Source organism: Hemitrygon akajei, chromosome 6, assembly GCF_048418815.1.
Source record: "Hemitrygon akajei chromosome 6, sHemAka1.3, whole genome shotgun sequence".
Taxonomy (NCBI): domain Eukaryota; kingdom Metazoa; phylum Chordata; class Chondrichthyes; order Myliobatiformes; family Dasyatidae; genus Hemitrygon; species Hemitrygon akajei.
In genome coordinates, this window is record NC_133129.1 from 11,758,106 (window position 1) to 11,773,814 (window position 15,709).

The window sequence follows — 15,709 nt, forward strand, 5'->3', positions numbered from 1 at the left end:
GCCAGAAAGCAAAGAAAGAAAGGGATGGAGGGAGAAGATTGGGGCTGAAAAGAAAATTGGATCGCATGATGAAATGGCCAGAGCAGACTCAATGGAGCAAATGGCCTAATTCTGCTCCTGTATCCGATGGTCTTGTGGTCTAAACCAGTCCCTTCCAAACTTCTTTAGCCCAGTGCCCCCCGAACCACTTTCATATTTGCCAACACCCCCCTAAAGCACCTTCATACTTGCCAATGCTCCTCTTAGGCACAATATACTTACTGGGGCCCCTGTAATGTAAAAACATTTCGACATTATGCTAATATGACAAAAATGATTCTGCTTTAAATTTTTATTTGTCTTTAAACCTAGCTTACACAGTACCTGTGCTCTGTACAGAAACGTTGTTGTCAATGTGATCCTTGAGCTTGATGGCTTTGAGCAAGAGTTGAAATATCTGGTTCAAATTGTGACAGTTGTTGCCACATGTGACGATGTCTAAGCAGTTTCTCTTTTTGTGAGTGTGTGGTTCACTGCACAGAAGCCTCTTTCAACAAGGTAGGAGGATGGAAAGGCAATGAAGAGCATTTTGGCTCTTCTCCAAAGACCAGGAAACTTCAATGACAGTGTAGCCACATACCACAAAAGCTGACATTTTTGAAAAGCATTTTGCTTCTTCATCATTCTGAATTTCGATAATTTCTTCTTGCAAGCTCTTTTCCTGTTCTTCCACCTTGCAAAGAAATGGGTTAATTACCCAGTCCAGATTTCCAGGTTGTTCAAATCATTGAATCAATTCCAAAAATCCTTCTTCAGTGATTGCAGGTGTAAGCAGCACTCTTGCAAATCACCATCTGTGAAAGAGAGTGCCATACTTTCCATGCAGGAAACTGTGAGAACATTCTTCTCCTAATATTTTGCTTATATAGTTCCAATTTTCAGATAAAAATAGACACTGCACATTTGGCCGGATTAAATTGAAATTCTCAGTCTGCAGTTTCATATTTAGAATATTCATTTGTCATACAGAGTGGCTAGGTGTACACATCTCCACATAGAAGTTCAATCTTGTTTCCCAAGCTTTTGTCGACCTTGAGCAAAAATTCAACAACAGTGTCAAAAAGATCAAAGAAACATTTCAAGCAGCAGTCTTTCAACAGCCAATGCACTTCAGTGTGAAGAAGCAAGCGTTCAAACTCTTCATTGTTACCTTTGTATAACTGGTGAAATATTCTATCTAATGGACGAAATTTAATTTCGTTGATAGCAGATATTACAGGAATTATGCTTGAAAAATGTCACTGGCTGAGGGTTTTGGCTGCAAGATGTTGGTGGATTGCAAACAGATGGAATTTCTTTTTCCATAAATGCCACTAAACCAACACGGCAACCTGTAAATATCTGGTGCTCCGCCTGTTGCACAAGAAATCACGTTCCTAATTGGAATACTTTTATCCTGAGTATACATTTTGAGTTTGTTGTAGGTTGATTCTCCTTTGATATTTGTTTTAAAATTTTTACAAAAGAAAATCTCTTCAAAAAATTTTCCATTTTTTGATATATGCCATTAGCAATGTCTCATTGTCTCACACAGTTGATCTTCCAGCTGTATCCCAAATTCTGTTTTTTGTAGCTCTGTGCATAGTTGTTCTCAATGTCTTCACTCATTTCGTCAATACAATGAGCTATATCGTTATTACTCAGAGGAATTGATTTTAAAATACTGGTATCTATTTTGAGAAAAGTGGTGAGCACTTCTGATACAGCAGGCGTTATTAATCTCTCACCAATTGTTTGAGATTTTCCACACTTTGCTATAATTTTGGAAATGTTATAAGAAGCAATGAGACAACTATCAAGGTCATTTTTAGCTTTCTTGGCAAATGACTTGAGTGTGCAATGCTTTTCAAATGCCTCTTTCATCTTCTGGAACTCAGTAATACCATAAGTAGCCTTTTCAGGCTGTCTTTTACAGAAGTGTTCCTGAAATCTTGATGAAATCATGGCTTCTTTAGACAGTACAATATTATAAATAAGACATATGGGTGCCGCAGATCTGATAGGAATGGAATAAAACCATACTCCAGGTATGTAACCTTGTATTGACACACTTTCTATAGTCTCTATTTCTTAGCAGAATTAGAATACAGGCTTCACCACCTTCAGACTCAGAGATCATGCCGTACATATTTATCCATCATTAGCTGAATTAAAATAAAAGATTAACGCAAATTGGGAAAGCCTATCGGATGTTGACAATGGGAGTAAGTTAACATGGATGGAACGATGGTAGTGGCACACAAAGGAATGTCGAGGCGAAGATGAAGATGATCACAACAGTGAAAATTATGTCGACAAGGATTCAGATCGGAATCTGAATGTTAGTTGGGATAGAGCTGGTGCTCAGCAAGCTACCTTTATACTATTCCAGTTGGTGTGATTGACCAATCACATGAAGTCTCATAATCCCCAAAGATGGTTCTTGACCGCACATATGAAGCTGAGGTCACTGTGAGCACCCCAAGAGGAATCCTCGGGGTCGGCAGGTTCACTGATTGTTTCTATTTCACTGTTTGGTTTCGACCAGCGCTGTATCATTGTACGACCTGTTTTCTGTAGATCTGTACAGAAAGTTGAGAGGGTGTACTTGACTTACCAACTGTTAAATTGCATGAACTCATTCCATGCCACGAGTCAAAGGGAACTATTGGGCACCCTGTTTGCTAATTTATGCATCACTAATGATGTCTGTTTGGTTGGTAAGGTCCCTTGAGATTACAGAGTTTCAGACGTGTTGTGATGAGTGCTGAGCTATGGTTCTTCCCGTGTTCCAGTACATCATCCTTTTTTGGAGAAGTGCCTGCTCTAATAACGGTTGGTCAGGTCTTCTGCCTCTAGTTAGGATGCCACTTGCTGTTCCCCAGGGATCCTGAATGCCCCCTGATGACATCTATTTACCTTACTGCCCCCTTACCACCCCCATTGGGAATCACTGGTCTAAACTAATCCCTTCTGCTGACACAATGTCCATGTCCTTCCAGTTTGCTCCTTTTCAAACATCTCTATCTGCCTTCACCAACGTTCCAGACACCCACAACTCTCTATGCAAACAACACTTGCTCCTCACATCTCCTTTGAAATTACCCCTTGCACCTTAAATGTGTTACCCTCTACCCTGGGTAAAGTATACTGTCTGGCTATCTATGTCTCCTATAATCATATAAACCTCTATCAGATTGGTCTATTTTTAAAACTATCAAAACCACATCAGAATGTGATTTAGATGTCATAAAACTTGTTTTTATGGCAGCAGTGGAGTTGCAAAGATATAAAATTACTGCAAGTTATAAAATAAATCAATAGTGCAAAATAAAGGAAGAGTGAGGTAGTATTCAGGGGTTCATGGATCCTTAAGAAATATGTTGCTCCTGAATTGGTAGTGTGAGCTCTCGATCTCCTGTACCTCCCTCCTGATGGTAGTAACGAGAAGAGGGCATGTCCAACCAGTTGAAGGTCCTTGATAATGGATGCCATCTTATTGAGGCACCACCTTTGGAAGATGTCCTTGATGTTAGACGATAAGACTTAGGAGCAGAATTTGGCCATTCAGCCCATCGAGTCAGGTCAACCATCCAATCATGATGGGTTTATTTTACCTCTCAACTACATTTTCCTGTCTTCTCCCGAAGGCCCTGACTAATCAAGAACCTATCAGCTTGTTGGAGAGATGGAGCTGGCTGAGCTCCTTTGCAGCCTCTTGTGATCCTGGGCATTGGATCCTCCATTCCAGTCGGGATGCACTCCAAGCCACATCTGCAGAAAGAGTCTTTGGCAACGTACTCAATCTCAACCTCCTAAAGAAGTACAGCAGCTGGTGTGCCTTCTTTGTGATTTCTTTTGCAAACTCCGTGACACCAGCCCGTCCACTTTCAGATCCCTTTGGAACATTCTCCCGAGCAGCAGCTGCCATCTCTCCAGCTGCCAAGTGGCTCTCTATCACCATCTAGCGGCCTGTGGGAGATGGACAACTAAGTGCGGGCTGAATCGGCTGGGTATCTTTTCCTTCGACCACCTGACCAACTTCAGGATCGTGGATAGAGTGGGTAATAGGAAATTGCCCTCTAATAAAACAATGTCTGAACTAGAGGGCACCTGAGCATGGACTTCTTCACCCAGAGGATAGTTAAAATCTGGAACACATTGCCTGATCAGGTGGCAGAGGTGGATAGTCACACAATATTTAAAAAGCATGAGCACTTGAAGCAACAAAGCACAGAAAGCCAAGTGCAGGCAAAGGGGACTGGTGTAGGTAGGTACTTGATGGCCACCATGGGTGTGATGGGCCGAAGGATTTGTTTTTGTGCCATATGACTCTGGAAGAGATTTCATTCCAAAATCAAATCTGTAATGACATAGTCTCCAGTTCATTCATTAAGGAAAAGGAATTGCTTACATTTTCCCCCAAATGTACTTCCATTGTCATCAATATCTCAGAATATAGAAGAAAACTGCACAGTACAGACCCTTCAGTCCATGATTTTGCTCTGACCTGTCAACCTACTCCAAGATCATTCTAACTCTTCCCTTCCGCTTAGCTCTACGTTTTTCTTTCATCCCTGTACTTACCTAAGAGTCTCTTAAATGTGTGTGTGTGTGTGCGCGTGCGCAGCCTCTGTCGGTCGTGGACGACCATGGGTACTGCACCTCTGGTAGTCACAGGGAGTGGCCTCTCCAGGGTCAGGCCAGGGCAGAGTTGATATGGAGATCCGTCTGTTGCCCATACAGTGGGACCCCCCTCTCCATGCTGGTGACAGGTCCACAGGAATGACGAAAGTCGATACAGTTTGGTGCCAGCAGCATCGCAGGAGTTGCCGTGCCGGTGCTGGATACAGCAGTCAGCCGCCTTCCGGACTCCAACTCCGGATTTTCCCTCGGGGTTTACTCCCAAAGCCTTTCCCGTGAGCGGGTATAGCCACAAGGCAGTGGAGGTTTGAAGTTGGAGTTTTCCCTCTCCTACATGAGCTACCATCCGTGGTTAGCGAGCCCCATCTGCCCGGAGCAACTGGTTTTAAGGCGCCAGTGGCCCGCCTTTGCCCCTTCTCCTGTCAGTGAGAACAGCTCCGCCGGGCATAAGAACTATGTCACACGTGAAGACCAGGGGTTGGACTTGGTTGTCAGAGGCTGTTTGAGACGCACGCCATGAAGAGCATTTGTTTAGCAGTGGGAGCTCATCCCCACCACCACCCTTCGGCTATGACTACCCTTGGAGCCAGTCTCTTAAATGTCTATTATTCATTTATCTATCTATCTATCTGTCTAATTATTCACTTATTGAGATATGGCTCAGAATAGGCCCTTCCAGCCCTTTGAGCCCAGCAGTCCGCCGATTTAACCCTGGCCTACTCACAGGGCAGTTTACAATGACCAACCAGTTTGTCTTAGGACTGTGGGAGGAAACCCAAGCAGTCACGGGGAGAATGTACAAACTCCTTACAGATGGCAGTGGGATCTGGGTTGCCGGTACTGTAAAGCGTTGTGCTAGCCACTGCGCTAGGTTTCTGTGTCTACCACCACCTCGGGCTGTGTGTTCCACACACCTGCCACTCCCTGTGTAAAACAGACATCCCACATCCCGTCACCTTAAAACGATGACCCCTCATGTTAGCCATTTCCGGCCTGGGGAAATCTGCTGGCTGTCCTCTCTATCTTACGCACCTCTGTCAAGTCATGTCTCATCCTCTGTCGCTGTAAAGAAAAGCCCTAGCTCACTGAACCCCCCCCCCCCCATAAGACATGACCTGTAATCCAGGAGGCATCCTGGTAATTCTCCTCTGCGCCCTCTGTACAGTTTCCACATCCTTCCTATGATGAGGAACACAATATTCCAAGTGTGGATGAACAGGGGTTTTATTGAGCTGCAATATTACCTCACAGCGACTGAATTTAGTCCCTGGACTAATGAAGGCCAACACACTGTAGGCCTTAAACTCTGGGGGCCTATAGTACAATACTGTACAGAAGCTGTAGGTGCAGATAAATAGCTAGGGTGCCTAAGACTTTTGCACAGTACTGTAGTAATTTTATGCATTGCATCGTACTGCTGCCACAAAACAAATTCCATGATGTATGTGAGTGAAGGCAGAGCTTCGTAGCAGTCCCTCTGACTTGGGCTGCGCGATCCATTAGAAAGGGCGAGTAAAGGTAATGCAAGTGCAAGCGGAGTGGCCGTTCTTTTGAGTGGGCCAGCGTTCAGAGTGGCTTTTGCTCATCAGGCTTAGGCAAGATCAGGTGTGGGCCAGGTAAAGTATTTCTCTCTTTCAGTTCTTTTTTGCTCATTCCTCATCTGTTAGGGTGGAGTAGTGGAGTGGGAGTGGCTCTGGCACTGCTTTGCACTGTGTGGGAAGTCCAGGAGATGTCCAGTTTCTCTGACAAACACATCTGCACCAGATACATAGAAACACAGAAAACCTACAGCACAATACAGGCCCTTTGGCCCACAATGCTGTGCCAAACATATCCTTACCTGAGAAATTACCTAGGGTTACCCATAGACCTCTATTTTTCTGAGCTCCATATACCTGTCCAGGAGTCTCTTAAAAGACCCTATCATATTCGCCTCCACCACCGTCACCAGCAGCCCATTCCACACACTCACCACTCTCTGCGTAAAAGACTTACCCCTGACATCTCCTCTGTACCTACTTCCAAGCACCTCAAAACTGTGCCCTCTCGTGTTAGCCATTTCAGCCCTGGGCAAAAGCCTCTGACAATCCACACTATCAATGCCTCTCATCATCTTGTACACCTCTATCAGGTCACCTCTCATCCTCCGTCTCTCCAAGGAGAAAAGGCCGAGTTCACTCAACCTATTCTCATAAGGCATGCTCCCCAATCCAGGCAACATCCTTGTAAATCTCCTCTGCACTTTTTCTATGGTTTCCACATCCTTCCTGTAGTGAGGTGACCAGAACTGAGCACAGTACTCCAAGTGGGGTCTGACTAGGTTCCTATATTGCTGCAACATTACCTCTCGGCTCCTAAACTCAATTCCTCGGTTGATGAAGGCTAATATACCGTATGCCTTCTTAGCCACAGAGTCAACCTGTGCAGCTGCTTTGAGTGTCCTATGGACTCGGACCCCAAGATTCCTCTGATCCTCCACACTGCCAAGAGTCTTACCATTAATACTATATTCTGCCATCATATTTGACCTACCAAAATGAACCACTTCACTCTTATCTGGGTTGAACTCCATCTGCCACTTCTCAGCCCAGTTTTGCAACCTATCAATGACCTGCTTTAACCTCTGACAGCCCTCCACACAATCCACAACACCCCCAACTTTTGTGTCATCAGCAAATTTACTAACCCATCCCTCCACTTCCTCATCCAGATCATTTATAAAAATCACAAAGTGTAGGGGTCCCAGAACAGATTCTTGAGGCACACCACTGGTCACTGACCTCCATGCAGAATATGGCCCGTCTACAACCACTCTTTGCCTTCTGTGGGCAAGCCAGTTCTGGATCCATAAAGCAATGTCCCCTTGGATTCCATGCCTCCTTACTTTCTCAATAAACCTTGCATGGGCTACCTTATCTTTTGTGGCTCAGAAGAGCAGAGAGGTGAAGAGATAGGAGACTTGTTAGTCAGGGTAACAGAGACAAAATTCTGTGAGGGCAGTAGAGACACCTGGATGTTATATTACCTCCCAAGTGTCAAGGTCAGGGATGTCTTGGATCAGGTCCATGGCATTCTCAAGGGGGAGTGTGAGCAGCCTGAAGTCTTGGTGCATATTGGCACTAATGACATGGGGAGACAAAGTGAGGAGGTCCTGAAGAGAAAGTTTAGGGAGCTAGGTAGAAAGCTGAGAAACAGGACTTCAAGGATAGTAATCTTTCGATGTCTGCCTGTGCTACGCACCAGTGAGTGTAAGAATAGGATGATGTGGCAGGTGAGTGCATGGCTGAGAAACTGATGCAGGGAAGCAGATTTATGCATCATTGGACTCTCTTTTGGGGAAGGTATGACCTGTACAAAAGGGATGGTTTACACTTAAACCCCCGGGGGTAGGATGATAGAGTTGCTCGGGAGCATTTAAACTAATTTGACAAGGGGATGGATCTGGAGTGATAGTGCTGAGGATGAGGTAGTTAGTTTACAAACAGAAGCAATGTGTAGTGAGACTCCGAGCAAGGAGAGGCTAAAGATAGGGCAAAGTTACAGTAAACAGGATGAGTTGCAATGTAAAAGGCAGACAAAATCAAAAAGGGTGAATACAGGACTGAAGGTGTTATATTTGAATATGTGCAGTTTTCAGAATAAGGTAGGTGAACTTGAGGCACAGTTGCAGATTGGCAAGTATGATGTTGCAGGCATCACTGAATCATGGCTGAAAGAAGATTATAGCTGGGAGCTTAATGTGCAAGGATACACATTGTATTGAAAGGACAGGCAGGTAGCCATGGGGTGGCATGGCTCTGTTGATAAAAAATGAAATCAAATCAATAGAAAGAGTTGACATCAGGTCAGAAGGTATTGAATCATCGTGGGTAGAGCTAAGGAACTTCAAGGGTAAAAAGACCCTGATGGGAGTTGTATACTGACTCCCAAACAGTAGTAAGGATGTGGTTCACAAATTACAGCAGAAGATAGAAAATGCATGTCAAAAGGGCAATGTTGCAATTGTCATTATGCAACTAGATTGGGAAAATCAGGTTTGGTGTTGGACCCCAAGAGGGGGAGTTTCTAGAATGTGTATGAGATGGATTTTTTACAGCAGCTCATGGTTGAGCCCACTATGGGATCAGCTATTCTGGATTGGGTGTTGAGCAATGAACCAGAAATGATTGAAGAGCTTAAAGTAAAAGAACCCTAGGGAAAAGTGACCGAATTCACCCTGAAATTTGAGAAGGAGAAGCTGAAGTCAGATGTATCAGTTTTACAGTGGAGTAAAGGGAATTTCAGAGGCAGGAGAGAGGAATTGGCCAAAATTGATTGGAAAGAACACTGGCAGGGATGATGGCAGAGCAGCTGTGGCTAGAATTTCTGGAGCAATTCAGAAGGCACGGGATGTGTACATCCCAAACAGGAAGAAGGAATCTAAAGGCAAGATGACACGACAGTGGCTAACAAGGGAAGTCAAAGCCTAAAATAAAAGCCAAAGCGAGGGCAAAAATTAGTAGGAAGTTAGAGAATTTGGAAGCTTTTAAAAACCAACAGAAGACAACAAAAAATGTCATTAAGAAGGAAAAGATGGAATAGAAAAGCAAATTAGCCAATAATATTACAGAGGATACCAAAAGTTTCTTCAGATACATAAAGTGTAAAAGAGGCGGAAGTGGATATCGGACGGCTGGAAACGATGCTGGAGAGGTAGTAATGGGGGACAACAAAATAGTGGATAAACTGAATCAGTATTTTGCATCAGTCTTCACTGTGGAAGACAAGCAGTATGGTGGAAGTTCCAGGTGTCGGCATGAAGTGTGTGAAGTTGCCATAACTAGGGAGAACGTTCTTGGGAAACTGAAAGGCAGAAGAAAAGAAATTATAGGCCAGTTAGTCTGAACTAAGTGGTTGGCAAAATTGTTTTAGTCGATTGTTAAAAGTGTGGCTTTGGGGTACTTGGAGGCACCCAATAAAGTCGGCCATAGTCAGCACGGTTTCCTCAAGGGAAAATCTTGCCTAACAAATCTGTTGGAATTATTTGAAGAAATAACAAGCAGGATAGACAAACAAGAATCAGTTGAGTTGTGAACTTGGACTTTCAGAAAGCCTTTGATAAGGTGCCACACTTGGGGCTGCTTACCAAGTTAAGAGCCCATGTATTACGGAAAAGATACCAGCATGGATAAAGCAGTGGTGACTGGCAGGAATCCAAGAATGGGAATCAGGGGAGTCTTTTCTGGTTGACTGCCATTGACTAGTGGTGTTCCACAGGGGTTTGCATTGGGACCGATACTTTATAAATTATATGTCATTGACTTGGATAATGGAATTGATGGCTTTGTTGCAAAGTTTGAGGATGATATGAAGATAGGTGGAGGGGCAGGTAGTTTTGAGGAAGTAGGGGGCTACAGAAAGAATTAGACAAATTAGGAGAATGGACAAAGAAATGGCAGATGGGATACAGTATTGGAAATTGTATAGTCATGCTCAATGGTAAAAGAAATAAAAAGATATATTATGTTCTAAATGGAGAGAAAATTGAAAAACATGTGGTGGACTGGAGACTCCTTGTGCAGGATTCCCTAAAGGATAATTTGCAGGTTGAGTTGGTGGTCAGGAAGGGAAATGTGATGTTAGCATTAATTTCCAGAGGGTTAGAATACAAAAGCAAGGATGTAATGTTGAGGCTTTATAAAGCACTGGTGAGGCCTCACGTGGAGTATTGTGAGCAGTTTTGGTCCCCTTACCTTAGAAAGGATATGCTAACACTGAAGAGAGTTCAAAGGAGATTCACAAAAATGATTTGCGGATTAAGCGGCTTGTCATATGAAGAGTATTTGATGGCTCTGGCCTGTACTCACTGGAATTCAGAAGAATGAGGGTAACCTAATTGAAACCTATTGAATGTTAAAAGGCCTTGATAAATTGAATAAGGAGATGTTTCCTCTGGTGGGAGAGTCTAGAACCAGAGGACATAGCCTCAGGATAGTGGGGTGTCCTTTTAGAATGGAGATCGGGAGGAATATCCTTAGCCATAGAGTGGTGGATCTGTGGAATTCGTTGTCACAGGTGGCTGTGGAGGCCAATTCTTTACGCATATAAAGGACTGTGAGAATGGTTGAGAGAATCACAGTGTTCTCCCTACCATCTATCGGGGACATTTATCAGGAGCGCTGCGTACGTAGGGCCCTTAGTTTTATTAAAGATCCCACCCAACCATCCAGCATCCTCTTTGACTTTCTACCATCAGGCAGGGGACTCCGATACATAAAGACAAGAACGGTCAGGATGGGAAACAGTTTGAACTGCTGAACCTCCGGCTGCATCACATTCGAAGTGTCACTGGTTAATCTGTTCCAGCACAATATTTATTATTAATCCACTTTAGTTTGTTATTTATGTGGGATTCATCTGTAAATTTTATCATTACCTTTGTAAGTAATTGTGTGTTATGGGTAGTATTGTGCTTTACACCTTGGTTCAGAGAAACATTGTCTTGTTTTTATACACTTTATATCATTATAGATGTTATATACATGTAAAATGACCAATAAACTTCACTTGACTTAATATTTAAGGCAGAATTTAATAAATTAATGATTGGTCGGAGCATGAAGGGGTACAGGGTGGGGGCCGGGGGGACATTAGTGCTGAGAGGGAAAATGGATCAGCTTTGATGAAATGGTGGAGCAGACTCGATGGGCCACATTGCCTAATTCTTGATGCACCATCAATAACTCTCGGAGACGGGAGGCGAACGATAGACTTTTATTAGCTGCAAGAGACCACCACACAACATCCTGGAGACTGAGGGAGGAGCAGTGCCTCCAATCGCCTTTATACAGGGGTCTGTGGGAGGAGCCACAGGAGCTGTCAGCAGGGGTCTGTGGGAGGAGCCACAGGAGCAGTCAGTAGAGGGGCGTGTCCAGACAGGTATATGTAATTCACCACAATTCTACTCCTATGATCTTATGGTCTTTTGATAAACCTGATTGGTGCAGCAGGGAGGGTTTGTTATTTTTGTGTACAACGTTCACAAAATAGATTTGGAAATCGATGCAAGTGAGTACACATGTTGAGTGGAGGGAAGCACAGGGGAGATGTCAGAGGTAGGGCTTTTACACAGGGAGTGGTAAGTGACTAGAACACACTTCCAGGGGTGGTGGTGGAGGCTGATATTTTAGGGACACTAAGAGACTCGTAGATAGACACATGGATGGAAAATGAAGGGTTATGGGCTGTGTAGGAACGAAGGAAGGGTTAGATTGATCGTGGAGTAGATTTATATAAGCTGGTACAATATCATAGGCTAAAGGCTTTTTTCCTATGCTGTACTGTTCTATGTTTTCTCAAGGAAACTTGCATTTGCCATTCTTACCACTGACTCAACCTGCAAGTTAACATTTAGGGAATCCTGCTCTCCCTGTTTAGAAAATAGTTTATGTCTTTATTCCTTCTACCAAAGTGTATGATCATACACTTCTCTTCACTATATTCCACCTTTACTCTATGCCCATTCTCCCAATCTGTCTAAGTCCTTCTGCAGATTCCCTGCTTCTTCAACACTGCCTGCCTCTCCATCTATCTGTGTATTGTCCATAAACTTGGCCACATGCATGTCATTCACATAAAATGTGAAAGGGATCAGTCCCAACATCCACCCCTGTGGAACATCATTGGTCACCGGCAGCCAACCAGAAAAGGCCCTCTTTATTCTCATTCTTTGCGTCCTGCCAGTCAGCCAATCTTCTATCCATGCTAGAATCTTTCTTATAATACCATGGGCTCTCAACTTGTTTAGCAGCCTCATGTGCGGCACCTTGTCAAAGGCCTTCTGAAAATCCAAATAAACAACATCCACTGACTCTCCTTTGCCTGTTTTTCCCTCAAGGAATTCCAACAGATTCGTCAAACAAGATTTCCCTTTAAAGAAGCCATGCCAATTTTATCATGTGCCTCCAAATACCTTGAAACCTCATTCTTAATAGTGAACTCTAACATCTTTCCAAACTCTGAAGTCAGGCTAACTAGCCTTTAATTTTCTTTCTCCTGTATCCCTCCCTTCTTAAAGAGTGGAGTGACATTTACAATTTTCCATTCCTCCAGAACCATTCCAGAATCCATTGTTTCTTGAAAGAAACTTCAGCTACCTCTATCGAAGCCCTGGGGTGTAGTCCATCTGGTCCAGGTGACTTATCTACCTTCAGACCTTTCATCTTCCCAAGCACCTTCTCCCTAGTAATAGCAGTGACACTCACTTCCATCTCCCGACACTCTCAAATTTCTGGCATACTGCTAGTGTCTTCGACAGTGAAGAATGATGCAAAATACTTATTATGTTCCTCTGCCATTTCTTTGTGCCCCATTACTACCTCTCCAGCATAATTTTCCAGTGGTCCAATATCCATTCTTGCCTTTCTTTTACTCTCTATATATTTGAAAAAAATGTATCCTCTTTTACATTATTGGCTAGCTTACCTTCATATTTCATCCTTTATCTCTTTATGGCTTTTATAAGGTCTCCTTATGGGGAAGATTTTGGGTTGAGACTCTGGATCAAGTGAAAATGCCTATTTTGTATTTATTATACCTCAGTGCTTGCATTTTGTATATATTTCTGACTGAATAACCTTGCAACAATTATTTCCTTCGGTATAACTAAAGGTTTATCTTGTCTTGCTAGCTTACACCATTTGCCTCCATAGATGTAGTTTTACCCACTGAGATCTTTCGGTGATGTTTTTCCCAATTTCAGCATTGACGGTTCCTTTAGTCTTCAGGAAAGTTACCCCCACTACCTTAGAAGCAATTTTTATCCTAGGCAGCAGGTTATTTGGTCAGTAATACATAGCCCTTTATTGATGCTTGTTGTGAGGAAATTAGCTGCTGTTTTTTTCCCATGTCAACACTGACCAGCAGTGAAGGAGCCTCCCAACCTGTACCTGGGATGAAACCAGATCCCAACTTTGCAAGGTAGGGTTTGAACTCAATACCTCTTGACTGAAAAGACTAGATTGAATTAGATTAGCTTTGTACATCAAAGCATACAGTGAAATGTGTCATATCTCGCAAGTGTCACCACACTTCTGGGACCAATATAACATGTCCGTGTCTTATTAATCTTAATCCATACGAAGGTTCAAAGGTTCATTGATTGTCAAAGTACACAACTCTGAAACTCTTTTTCTCCAGATAACCACGAAATCAAGCACAATCATCAACCCCCATATCCCCAAATCCACAAAAAAATGAACAAAAATGGAACAGGCATATCAACCACCAAATCCCTCTCCTCCACACTCAAAATAAATGGGTGAAAAACACAGAATATGAAAAACTATAAGACTGAAAAAAAGTCTATAATCCAAATCCATTTTCTAAACCTGGGTAACATTCCCTCTCCTTAGCAGAGTGATCCCCCATTGATCAAAACCAGTCTCCCCCATCCGTAGCAGAGCGATCCCCCATTGATCAAAACCAGTCTCCCCCATCCGTAGCAGAGCGATCCCCCATTGATCAAAACCAGTCTCCCCCATCCGTAGCAGAGCGATCCCCCATTGATCAAAACCAGTCTCCCCCATCCGTAGCAGAGCGATCCCAGCTGCAATCAAAAGGCATCTCTTCTCTCCGGAAGCAGAGTGACCCCCCAGAGGTAAAAAGGCAGGCAGCTAGCGCTCACCTTCCATGTTCACCTTGACCTTTCAATCTACCTCCTCGCTTTAGTCAGCAAACAATGGAAGCTTTAATCCGCAAATTGGAGTTGAACATTGATTTGCACCCCATCCCTCAGCCTTCTGGCCATGAGGTTCACGCACGCTGCCTCTGCCTCCCGGAATCCTCTCAGAGACTGCCGAGTGCTGATCTCTAAACTTCAACTCACAGTTCCAGAATCACGTTCAAGACAAAAGACATAGAGGAAGTGAAATATATTGTTTCATGATCTATCCAGAAGATGTCGACCGAAGGAGCTTTGTACGCAGTTGCCATCTTGACCAGACGCCTTTGGAACGTGGGAGGGAATTGGAGCACCCGAAGGAAACCCAGGCGGTCATGGGGAGAACATCCTTGTAGATGTGTGCACTCTCACCACACGGGGCAGCAGTGAGTTACTTGTGAGCCTCGGCAGCTACAAAGTATCTTCCAGAAGGCAGCAATGACAAGTTCCCATTAACATCCTAACCTATCTTAACGCTGAGTTGGCAACTTTCTTCAGCGGTATACAGTCTGTTGCTGCACCTCATCGGCTGAGTTCCTGCTAATAGCACTGAAGCTACCAGGGAGCCCTGCAAGTTTCCAGGTATTGGGAACACGGCAAATGCAGGTTCTGCCACCAGGTGGGGATAAAGCCCCATTGCATCCTGGAATCAGAAGCTCAAGTTTATTGCCGTCTGACTGTACATAAATACAACATACGAAACAGGCTCCCCTGGACCATGCTGCACTCACACAACATATATCACACACAACATGTGTAGGACAATGCAAGACATAAGTTACAAAACAGATGAAGAGTGCGAAACACCATTAAAGCAAAGTAGTTTCATGAGTTCATGAACTGTTAAGAAATCTGATGGTGGAGGGGAAGGAACTGTTCCTATAGTAGTGAACGTGGGTTTACAGGCTCCTGTACCTTCTCCCTGATGGTTGTAATGAGAAGACGGCATGTCCTGAGCCGTGAGTGCCCTTAGATAGACAAAAGTAGAAAGAATAAAAACTAAGTTACCACAAACAGTCTAACAGGAGGGGGTTATCACTTCCCCAGATTTAGGTTTACTCATTATAGAGCCTAATGGCTGAGGATAAGAATGACTCTTTTGAGCAGTGCAGTTGTCTTAGTCTATTACTGTTCAGACAAGGTGGCATGCAGAGGGGTGAGAAACATTGTCCAGAATTGCCAGGATTTTCCGTAGGGTCCTGTGTTCTACCACAGCCTCCAGTGTGTCCAGTTTGACTCCTATAACAGAGTCAGCCTTTCTAATCAGGTTATCGAGCCTGTTGGCATTACCCGTGTTGTACTGGTGACAACAGACTGGTAGAACATGTGAAGGAGAGGTCTGCACAC